General features: G+C 46.7%; 1 non-coding gene across 1 annotated transcript; it reads left to right on the top strand.

Annotated features, from left to right (window-relative positions):
• Nucleotides 1-8,841: 8,841 nt before the first annotated feature.
• On the top strand, nt 8,842-8,913 carry TRNAL-GAG (transfer RNA leucine (anticodon GAG)). The gene has a single exon. It is a non-coding gene; the product is annotated as a tRNA-Leu (tRNA).
• The last annotated feature ends 1,423 nt before the right edge of the window (nt 8,914-10,336 follow it).

Raw genomic sequence — 10,336 nt, forward strand, 5'->3', positions numbered from 1 at the left:
ACCATATGATATCAATAAAATTGTTTAAACGGAACTATCTTGAAACATGAAGTCACATACACAACAGTAAGGTACGGTGCCACAGAGTTCACCCTCCAAATCCATTTTCTCCAGCAGACTTGATCCCTGCAGTCTGGAGATGAGCTGTGATTCCGGGAGATCCCCAGGTCCTACCTGGAGGGTGTAGGATTGCCAATCCCCAGGTGGGGGCAGGGGATCCCCCGGTTTGGAGACCCTCCTCCCGCTTCAGGGTCGTCAGAAAGCGGGGGGAGGGGAAGGAAATGTCTGCTGAGAACTCTATTATTCCCTTTGGAGATTTATTCCCATTGAAAATCATGGAGAATTGATCTGCGGGTATCTGAGGCTCTGGGGGGACTGTTTTTGAGGTAGAGGAACCAAATTTTCAGTATAGCATCTAGTGCCTCCCCCCAAAATACCCCCCAAGTTTCAAAAAGATTGGACCAGGGGGTCCAATTCTATGAGCCCCAAAAGAAGGTACCCCTATCCTTCATTATTTGCTATGGAAGGAAGGAATTGAAAAGGTGCGCCGTCCCTTTAAATGCGAAGGCCAGCACACCCTTTGGAGTTCAATTATGCTTGTCACACCCTTGTTCCTGGCTCCACCCCAATGTCTCCTGGCTCCACCCCCAAAGTCTCCTGGCTCCACCCCCAAAGCCCCCAGATATTTCTTGAATTGAACTTGGCAACCCTAGGAAGATGGCATCCCTACAAGGAGGAAGCCATGCAATTCTTTTTTAAAGGCAATAGTCAACCAAGGGTCACAAAAGGTAACTCCACCGTCAGTTCGGTGATATCCTCCGCTGTGTCTTTTTGCCCTCCGGCAGGGCTGGGACAGGAAAGACAGCTGTGGAAACCGTTCAAAGTGAAAAAAAAAAGAGAGAGAAATGTTCAGGCATGAGCATTGACCCTCGCCGCCCTCCTCCCCCCCTTCACTCCCTTCAAGTTACAATAATTGTTGACAGGGCTGGAAAAAATGTTCTCACCCTGAATATAAACAGGCTGGAAGGAGACTCAGTCAGTCCGAGACCAGATGTTGCTGGGAAATATGGAAGGACCACCTCAACAATTTCCATCACATCCATCCATTCATTTTTTCCTTTAAAAAGTATAAGGGAATGGTCTCTTTTCTTTTTTATTCCCATGGATCGCACAGCATTAATACCGCCACTCTCCCCATAAAACATACATATATACACAGATCCATATATACTGTACATATAGGTCTTGAGATTTTCAAAAACATTTCGCAAGAATGCGGCACTTAAGAAATCTTATCCTTTCCACTTTTGTCTACCAAACCGGTGTTCTCTTCTCCACGCCCCACCCCACCCCAACACTGATTCTGTCCTGGCGCTGAAACATGTGTTGCCAACCTCCAAAGCACAAGGCTTTCCGTGAAAACCAGCCTCCGTACAACCCACAAACTCACCAAACACTTTCAATGTTGTAATGGAATGGCGGTTTTTTGCCCAGGGTATGAAAAGGGTTTTAAAAGGATTTTTGCCGCTCGAAGAAGCCTTTGCGAAACAAGGGTTCCAGAACGACCTTGTTCTTTTCTCTCTTTTTTTTGTTTAAACCAATTGAATTATTCTGCAATATATATTGTAATAATACTCATCATCTATTTATAAATGCATTACATTTTTCTTCTCCCTCCCCCCCTTTTCATGACCCCCGATGGTGTATTTTAATTAAATTGCTAAAAAGAAAAGGTCATTTTATCAATGTAAGAATCTTCATTAAAAAATCTTAAAACCAGAAGAGAAAAAGGGAAAAAAGACACCATATGTTATAGTTATAATCCATCTTCATTATAATCTTTTAGTCCTTATCATAAAAAAGTTGAAAAAAGAAAGAAAAAAAATCAATTATATTTACAGTCTCACATTTCTACTGTAATCCGTTTGTTATTTCTCTAAAGTTCAACAATTGTCAAATATCGCCAAGTATCCTTTTACCTTCCATTGTTTTTCAACATACTTTTGAAATTTTCCCCACTCATTTTTAAACTTCTCTAGATCATATTCTTTTAAGATTCTTGGAAGCTTGTCCATTTCACTCCAATGAAGAAGAAGAAGACTGCAGATTTATACTCCAACCTTCTCTCTGAATCAGAGACTCAGAGTGGCTTACAATCTCCTATATCTTCTCCCCCCACAACAGACACCCTGTGAGGTAGGTGGGGCTGAGAGGGCTCTCACAGCAGCTGCCCTTTCTAGGACAACTCCTGCAAGAGCTGTGGCTGACCCAAGGCCATTCCAGCAGCTGCAAGTGGAGGAGTGGGGAATCAAACCCAGTTCTCCCAGATAAGAGTCCATGCACTTAACCACTACACCAAACTGGCTCTCTATTAGAGCTCTGGCTGACCCAAGGCCATTCCAGCAGGTGCAAGTGGAGGAGTGGGGAATCAAACTCAGTTCTCCCAGATAAGAGTCCGCACACTTAACCACTACACCAAACAATGCATGATTTTTAAAGTGCAACCTTGTTCTTTTCAACCTTTTGGATTGCTGGCTGCATATATCGAGAGACATTGATTAATTGCACGACTATTTCACCAGGATTCCTTGGAACGAACTGAGCAATGATTGCTATAAAGACTGGCTTGATTCTTGGTGAACGCGTTCCCTATTTTGCTAAGGACTAATCGTTTGGTCTATCGTGAACTAATCTGGGCTTTTGCAATTGTTGAATTGCTTGGTGAGTTTGTTGGTTGTACGGAGGCTGGTGTTCATGGGAAGCCTCGTGCTTTGGATTTCTCTGCCTATAATTGCCGTGATTCCTCCAAGTGGGGCCTGGAGATCTCCCGGAATTACCGGTACAACTGATCTCCAGATGACGGAGATCAGCTCCCCTGCAGAAAATGGCTGCTCCGCAGCATCGTACCTCTCTGAGGTCCTTTCCCTCTCCGAACCCTTCCCTCTGCCTGCAACACTCCAGGAACTTCCAAAAGAGCTCAGGGCTACAGCTCTCCTTTCCCTTTAGGGAGGCCAGTCTCTGGCTTCCACATTAGACGTATCCTGAATGGAGAAAGGCTTACAGGAGATGCATCTAAACAAGCCTCGTTTTGGGCAGGAGCTCACAGGAGCGGAGCTCTGGAACCTCTAAATTTTATTGCGCTCTTTCTTTCTTCCAGTGGCCCCGTGGCGCAGACAGGAAAAGCAGCAGTACTGCAGTACTGTGAGTCTGAACTCTGCTCACGACCTGAGTTGGATTCTGGTGGATTCAGGTAGCTGGCCCGAGGTTGACTCAGCCTTCCATCCTTCCGAGGTCGGTAAAATGAGTACCCAGCTTGCTGGGGAGGGGGGGGGGGAGCGTAAAAGACTGGGGAAGGCAATGGCAAACCACCCTGTAAAAAGTCTGCCATGAAAGCAACATCACCCCAGAGTCAGAAACGACTGGTGTTTGCACAGGAGAGCCAGTTTGGTGTAGTGGTGAAGTGTGAGGACTCTTATCTGGGAGAACCGGGTTTGATTCCCCACTCCTCCATTTGTACTTTCCCTATGAAGAAAGGTTAAAATGCTTGGGGCTCTTTAGCTTGGAGAAACGTCGACTGCGGGGTGACATGATAGAGGTTTACAAGATTATACATGGGATGGAGAAAGTAGAGAAAGAAGTCCTTTTCTCCCCTTCTCACAATACAAGAACTTGTGGGCATTCGATGAAATTGCTGAGCAGACAGGTTAAAACAGATAAAAGGAAGTACTTCTTCACCCAAAGGGTGATTAACATGTGGAATTCACTGCCACAGGAGATGGTGGCGACCACAAGCATAGCCACCTTTAAGAGGGGGTTAGATAAAAATATGGAGCAGTGGTCCATCAGTGGCTATTAGCCACAGTGTGTGTGTGTGTATATATATATATATATAATTTTTTTTTGGCCACTGTGTGACACAGAGTGTTGGACTGGATGGGCCATTGGCCTGATCTAACATGGCATCTCTTATGTTCTTATGCAACTGCTGGCATGGCCTTGGGTCAGCCATAGCGCTAATAGAGAGCCAGTTTGGTGTAGTGGTTAAGTGCGTGGACTCTTATCCGGGAGAACCAGGTTTGATTCCCCACTCCTCCACTTGCACCTGCTAGCATGGCCTTGGGTCAGCCATAGCTCTGGCAGAGGTTGTCCTTGAAAGGGCAGCTGCTGTGAGAGCTCTCTCAGCCCCACCCACCTCACAGGGTGTCTGTTGTGGGGGAGGGAGATAAAGGAGATTGTCAGCCACTCGGAGACTCTTGAGTGGAGGGCGGAATATAAATCCAATGTCTTCTTTTTCTTCTTTTCCTTTCCTTTTTACCCCTCCCCCCGACTCCAGGACCTCGGCAACTTATTGTAGGGTTGTTCTGGACCTTCTCGAGGAGACAAAAGCAGGACTTTTTTTGTAGCAGGAACTCCTTTGCATATTAGGCTGCACCCCCCCTCCTCGATGTAGCCAATCCTTCTGGAGCTGACAGTAAGCCCTGTACTAAGAGCCCTCTAAACTCTTGGAGGACTGGCTAAATCAGGGGGTGTGGCCTAATTATCAGGGGTGGAATTCTTGCAGGTCCTCCTTTGCACATTAGGCCACACACCCCTGATGTAGCCAATCCTTCTGGAGCTTACAGTAGGCCCTGTGAGAAGAGCCCCGCAAGCTCCTGGAGGATTGGCTATATTGTATAGTGGGTTCTATGCACTGATGAGTTGAAGTATAAGCGATAACAAGCACTTTATTGGGTACAGCATAGTAGGTGGCTGCACTACAAGACTGCCCAACTGGCCAATGGGGCCTAAACTATGTACAACTCCAGGTTCCCGTGCAAGCACGTTATTGGATCATTCAAACCAGCCGGGGCCCTGTGATTGGTGTAGGGCAGCAGGGATTTGCATCCTGCTGCCCATTGTTCCCAGTTCCCCAAGCTCCATTCGTATGGCTCCAATGAGCCAGGCAAGAACACCCAAAGTCTTCACTTGAGTCCACGTATATAACAGGCTACATCGAGAGTGTGCGACCTAATATGCAAAGGAGTTCCTGCTACAAAAAAACCCCTCTGCTTTTGGCTCCTCGAGAAGGTCCAGAACAACCCTACAATAACTTGTCGAGGTCCTGGAAAGGGTATCTCCAGTCACAGGAGATAAACAAGGATCCCCAACCTTTTTGAGCCTGCAGGCACCCGTGAACAAATCTACACTCCTCCACTCGCAGCTGCTGGAATGGCCTTGGGTCAGCCATAGCTCTCACAGAGCTGTCCTTGAAAGGGCAGCTTCTGTCAGAGCTCTCTCAGCTCCACCTACCTCACAGGGTGTCTATACTGGGGGAAGAAGATAAAGGAGATTGTGACATTCACTCTGAGATTCAGAATGAAGGGTAGGATATAAATCCAATATCATCAACATCTTCTTCTTCAGAAAAGCATACAAGCATAGCCAGCTTCAAGAGGGGATTGGACAAAAATATAGAGCAGAGGTCCATCAGTGGTTATTAGCCACAGTGTGTGTGTGTGTGTGTGTGTATATATATATATATATATATATATATATATATATATATATATATATATATATATATATATATATATATATATATATTGGCCACTGTGTGACACAGAGTGTTGGACTGGATGGGCCATTGGCCTGATCCAACATGGCTTCTCTAATGTTCTTATGTGACACAGAGTGTTGGACTGGATGGGCCATTGGCCTGATCCAACATGGCTTCTCTTATGTGACACAGAGTGTTGGACTGGATGGGCCATTGGTCTGATCCAACATGGCTTCTCTTATGTTGTTATGTGACACAGAGTGTTGGACTGGATGGGCCATTGGCCTGATCCAACATGGCTTCTCTTATGTTCTTAAAAGGAGAAAAAAAATCACCATGATGGCTGGCTACTGACTGTGTATACAAATTGAATAAAGAATTAACTTAAAATAATACATATTGTATCAGCTAATTTTGTACCATTTGGCACAATTAATATCCAAAGATCAATACCCACATAGACATGAATGTCTAGAAATCACTCTGTAATGACAACACCAATGAGTATCGTTAATACGATGAAAAGAAGATGCACTATAATTTCATATCCAAGAATTTCCTATCTGAAGTTGCACGAATCAAGAAAGAAATCTCCCACTGAAAGTTCTGTCTTAATTCAAACACACCAGAAACTTTGACAATGAATACTCAGATGTTGACTTGTTTCACAGAAGATATTCTTCAAGTCAATGCAGCTTTCCAAAAAAAAAAAAAAATTCTTCACCTTATATACTCTCCAAAACTTCTGAAAGAGACCAATCTCCAAAACTTCTTAAAGAGATCAAGCAATCATTGGGGTTGGACTAGATGACTCTGGAGGTCCCTTTCAACTCTGTGATTCTGTGATCCAGTAATATTGAGAGCATGCAAAAGCTTTCTACGTTCAGCGTAGCTGGCATATGGTTCTCAGAAGAGCCTTGCTGGGTGAGACCAGGGGTCCGTCTAGTCCAGCCTCCTGTCTCCAACAGAGGCCATCCAGTTCCTCTGGAGTGCCAACATCAGGGCACAGAGGCTGAAGACGACCTCTCATGTTGCCTCCTGCCACTGGGTTTCAGAGGATTAATGCCTCTGGATGTGGAGGTTCCCCTTAGTCACCTTGGCCTGTAGCTATTGATAGACTTCTCCTCCATGAACCTATCTAATCCCCTTTCAAAGCTGCCTGTGGCCATCACTACATCCTCTGGCAGCGAATCCCACATTTTGATATCTCTGTGCGAAAAGTGGTATTTCCTGAACCTTCTGCCCATCAGGTTCGTCAGATGTCCCCAAGTCCTAACCTTTTGAGAGGGGGAGAAGAAGTTCTTTTTGTCCACCCTCTCCACCCCGTAAAACTCCATCGTCTCCCCTCTTTTTTAAAACATATGCAAAATCATTCCGATCTAAATGGTCACAAAGACATATACCAGAGGGGGCCGCGCTTGCTTAATGTAAGAGCTACAGAGAATAAAAGTCAGATGTTTGAGAGTCGCAAGACATGAGCATCAGATATTTGAGAGAAGGACGGAAGGAAAATAGATAGGGGAGGGAGAGGTGGAATGAAAACAACTTTAAATGCATACTCCAGGTTGCTAGCTGGCTTGGCTTGGATAAGTGATTTAAAGAGATAGCCTTCTCCAAGCCAGCTGATGGGGCAGTGGGGGCTTCAAGAGCCACAAAATATGGGTGAAAGAGCCACATGTGGCTCCTGAGCTGCAGTTTGGCTAGGGTTGCCAAGTCCAATTAAAGAAAAATCTGGGGACTTTGGGGGCAGAGCCAGGAGACTTTGGGGGTGGAGCCAGGAACAAGGATGTGACAAGCATAATTGAACTCCAAGGGAGTTCTGGACATCACATTTAAAGGGACTGAACACTTTTTAAATGCCTTTCTTCCATAGGAAATAATGAAGGATAGGGGCACCATCTTTTGGGGCTCATAGAATTGGACCCTCTGGTCCAATATTTTTGAAACTTGGGGGGTATTTTGGGGAGAGGCACTAGCTGCTATACTAAAAATCTGGTGCCTCTACCTCTAAAAATAGCCCCCCCAGAGCCCCCAATACCCATGGATCAATTCCCTATTATTATCTATGGGAATCGTTCTCCATAGGGAATAATAGAGTGCCTAGTAGACATTTCCCTCCCCCCCCCACGCTTTCTAAAGGGGGGGGCCTCCATACCAGGGAATCCCCCCTCCCTCTCTCTCACACACACACACACACACAAATACTTACCGTACTTGGTCTTCTTCCAGCAGAATTTGCTCGCTGTGAAAACGAAGGCAAGCTGCACAGGAAAAGAAAGGGAGGGGCCATTCCTGTTTCCTGTTTAGCCTTAAAGGGACACATTTTAAAAACAGATCCCAAGCTGTAAAACAACATGATGCCTACAGGTATGTTCTCTCGCCCCCCCGCCCCCAGATTTTTTAAGAGCGGGGGAGGAGGCTGAAATTTTGGGGGTTCCCCGCCAGGGCGGGAGGGTTGGGAAGCCTAAGTTTGGCCACCCCTGGCATATACTGTTGTGTATGTGGATTCAATAGAGGACTGAATTGAGTGCTCCTGCCTGGCTCATTGGAGCCATACGAATGGAGCTTGGGGACTTGGGAACAATGCGTAGCAGGATTCAAATCCCTGCTGCCCTGCGCCAATCACAAGTCCCTGCCAGTTTGAATGAACCAATAACGTACTTGTGCAGGAACCCTGAGTTGTATATAGCTGGCCCCGGGGGGCGGGGGGGGGGCGGGCAGTTCTGCAGTCTTCGCGTGGAGCCACCTACGATGATTTATCTAATAAAGAGCTGTTATTCACTACCACCTCGCCTCTTTAATGCGTAGAGCCCACTACATTATATATACTGTTTCATCCCCAGCAAGAAGAATCCAGATTAGAGACTGGGATTTTTGGATTATGTTGTATATGTGCTTAGAAATTGTATCTATAAGCTGGAGTCCTTGGCTGGCTCACTGGAGGCTGAAGGACAGAGCTTGGGGGATTCGGGAACAATAGGCAGCAGGATTCAAACCCTGCTGCCCTGCTCCAATCAAGAGACTCCGACTGATTTGAATGGTCCAATCACAGGCCGCGTGGGAGCTTTGGGTGTGTATATATAGGGGATCTTGCGGCCCTAGTTTTCAGTCTTCGTAGGCAGCACTATACCATGCTGTATTCAATAAATACACCGTCCCTTAAGGGGAGGAATGGTGGCTCAGTGGTAGAGCATCTGCTTGGTTAGCAGGAGGTTCCAGGTTCAATCCCCGGCATCTCCAACTCAAAAGGGTCCAGGCAAGTAGGCGTGAAAAACCTCAGCTTGAGACCCTGGAGAGCCATGAATGGGGCTGTGGCTCAGTGGTAGAGCATCTGCTTGAGAAGCAGAAGGTCCCAGGTTCAATCCCTGGCATCTCCAAAAAAGGGTCCAGGCAAATAGATGTGAAAAACCGCAGCTTGAGACCCTGGAGAGCTGCTGCCAGTCTGAGAAGACAAGACTGACTTTGATGGACCGAGGGTCTGATTCAGTATAAGGCAGCTTCATATATATTTATAGGGGAGGGATGGTGGCTCAGTGGTAGAGCATCTGCTTGGGAAGCAGAAGGTCCCAGGTTCAATCCCTGGCATCTCCAAAAAAAGGTCCAGGCAAATAGGTGTGAAAAACCTCCGCTTGAGACCCTGGAGAGCCGCTGCCAGTCTGAGATAGGGCTGCCAAGTCCAATTCCAGAAATATTGGGGGACTTTGGGGGTCGAGCCAGGAGACTTTGGAGGTGGAGCCATGCTGGCTGGAGCGGATGGGAGTTGTAGGCAAAAAAACATCTGGAGAGCTACCGTTGGCCACCCCTGCACTATATTCGAGATTAAAACAGAACTTCTGCACAATTCCTTCCATTTCTTTCACAGGCTGGATTCTGCGGAGACATGATAATCTTTCTCCCAACCCTGCGCATCAGTCAAATCCGGCCGTTCCAAAGTTAATTTGTGGCATTTTTCTGATGTTGCTTCGGTTTTTGCCAACGGCTGCTTCAAACGGCGTAGCTGCCGATTTAAGGACCCAGCTGGGGATTGAAGGACGTCAGCAGGGCCTGGGAGATGAACCTGGAGGAAGGAGTTGGGAAACTCCAGCAAGAGCTAGTAAATCGAAAACACAGAGAGAGAGAGAGAGAGAGAGAGAGAGAGAGAAGATAAGAAGGAAACCCCTGAGTCAGCATCTCGCACGGAGGGAAAGGCCTCCTGCAGACAGCTGGAAAAGAACCCCTGAAAGGAAAACACTCGCATCTTTTTTATTTCCTTAATGAGGGAAGGGTCCCGTCTCCCCTCAGCTGGAAACAGATGTGGGCTCTGACGATAAGTGTGCAAAAAAAGAGACGCCCCGTGCGATATCCAGCAAGGAAGCTGTATGTCAGGATTAATTTAACAGCTGGCATCTTCCGCAAGCAAAGGCTGACTCCAGGCCTCTGGGTGGCTGAGTCTGTCATTTGCGACCACTTAGGGTTGCCAAGTCCAATTCAAGAAATATCTGGAGACTTTGGGGGTGGAGCCAGAAGACGTTGGGGGTGGAGCCAGGAGCAAGGTTGGAGCATAAATGAACTCCAAAAGGAGTCCTGGCCATCACATTTAAAGGGACTGCGCACCTTTTAAATGCCTTCTCTCCATTGAAAATAATGGAGGATAGGGACACCTTCTTTCAGGGGTCATAGAATGGGACCCCCTGGTCCAATCCTTTTGAAACTTGGAGGGTCTTTTGAGGAGAGGCATTGGATGCTGTGCTGAAAATTTGGTGCCTCTATCTCAAAAAATAGCCCCCCCCCCATGAGCCCCAGATAACTGCAGATCAATTC

The sequence above is a fragment of the Heteronotia binoei genome, chromosome 10 (assembly GCF_032191835.1).
Source record: "Heteronotia binoei isolate CCM8104 ecotype False Entrance Well chromosome 10, APGP_CSIRO_Hbin_v1, whole genome shotgun sequence".
NCBI lineage: Eukaryota > Metazoa > Chordata > Lepidosauria > Squamata > Gekkonidae > Heteronotia > Heteronotia binoei.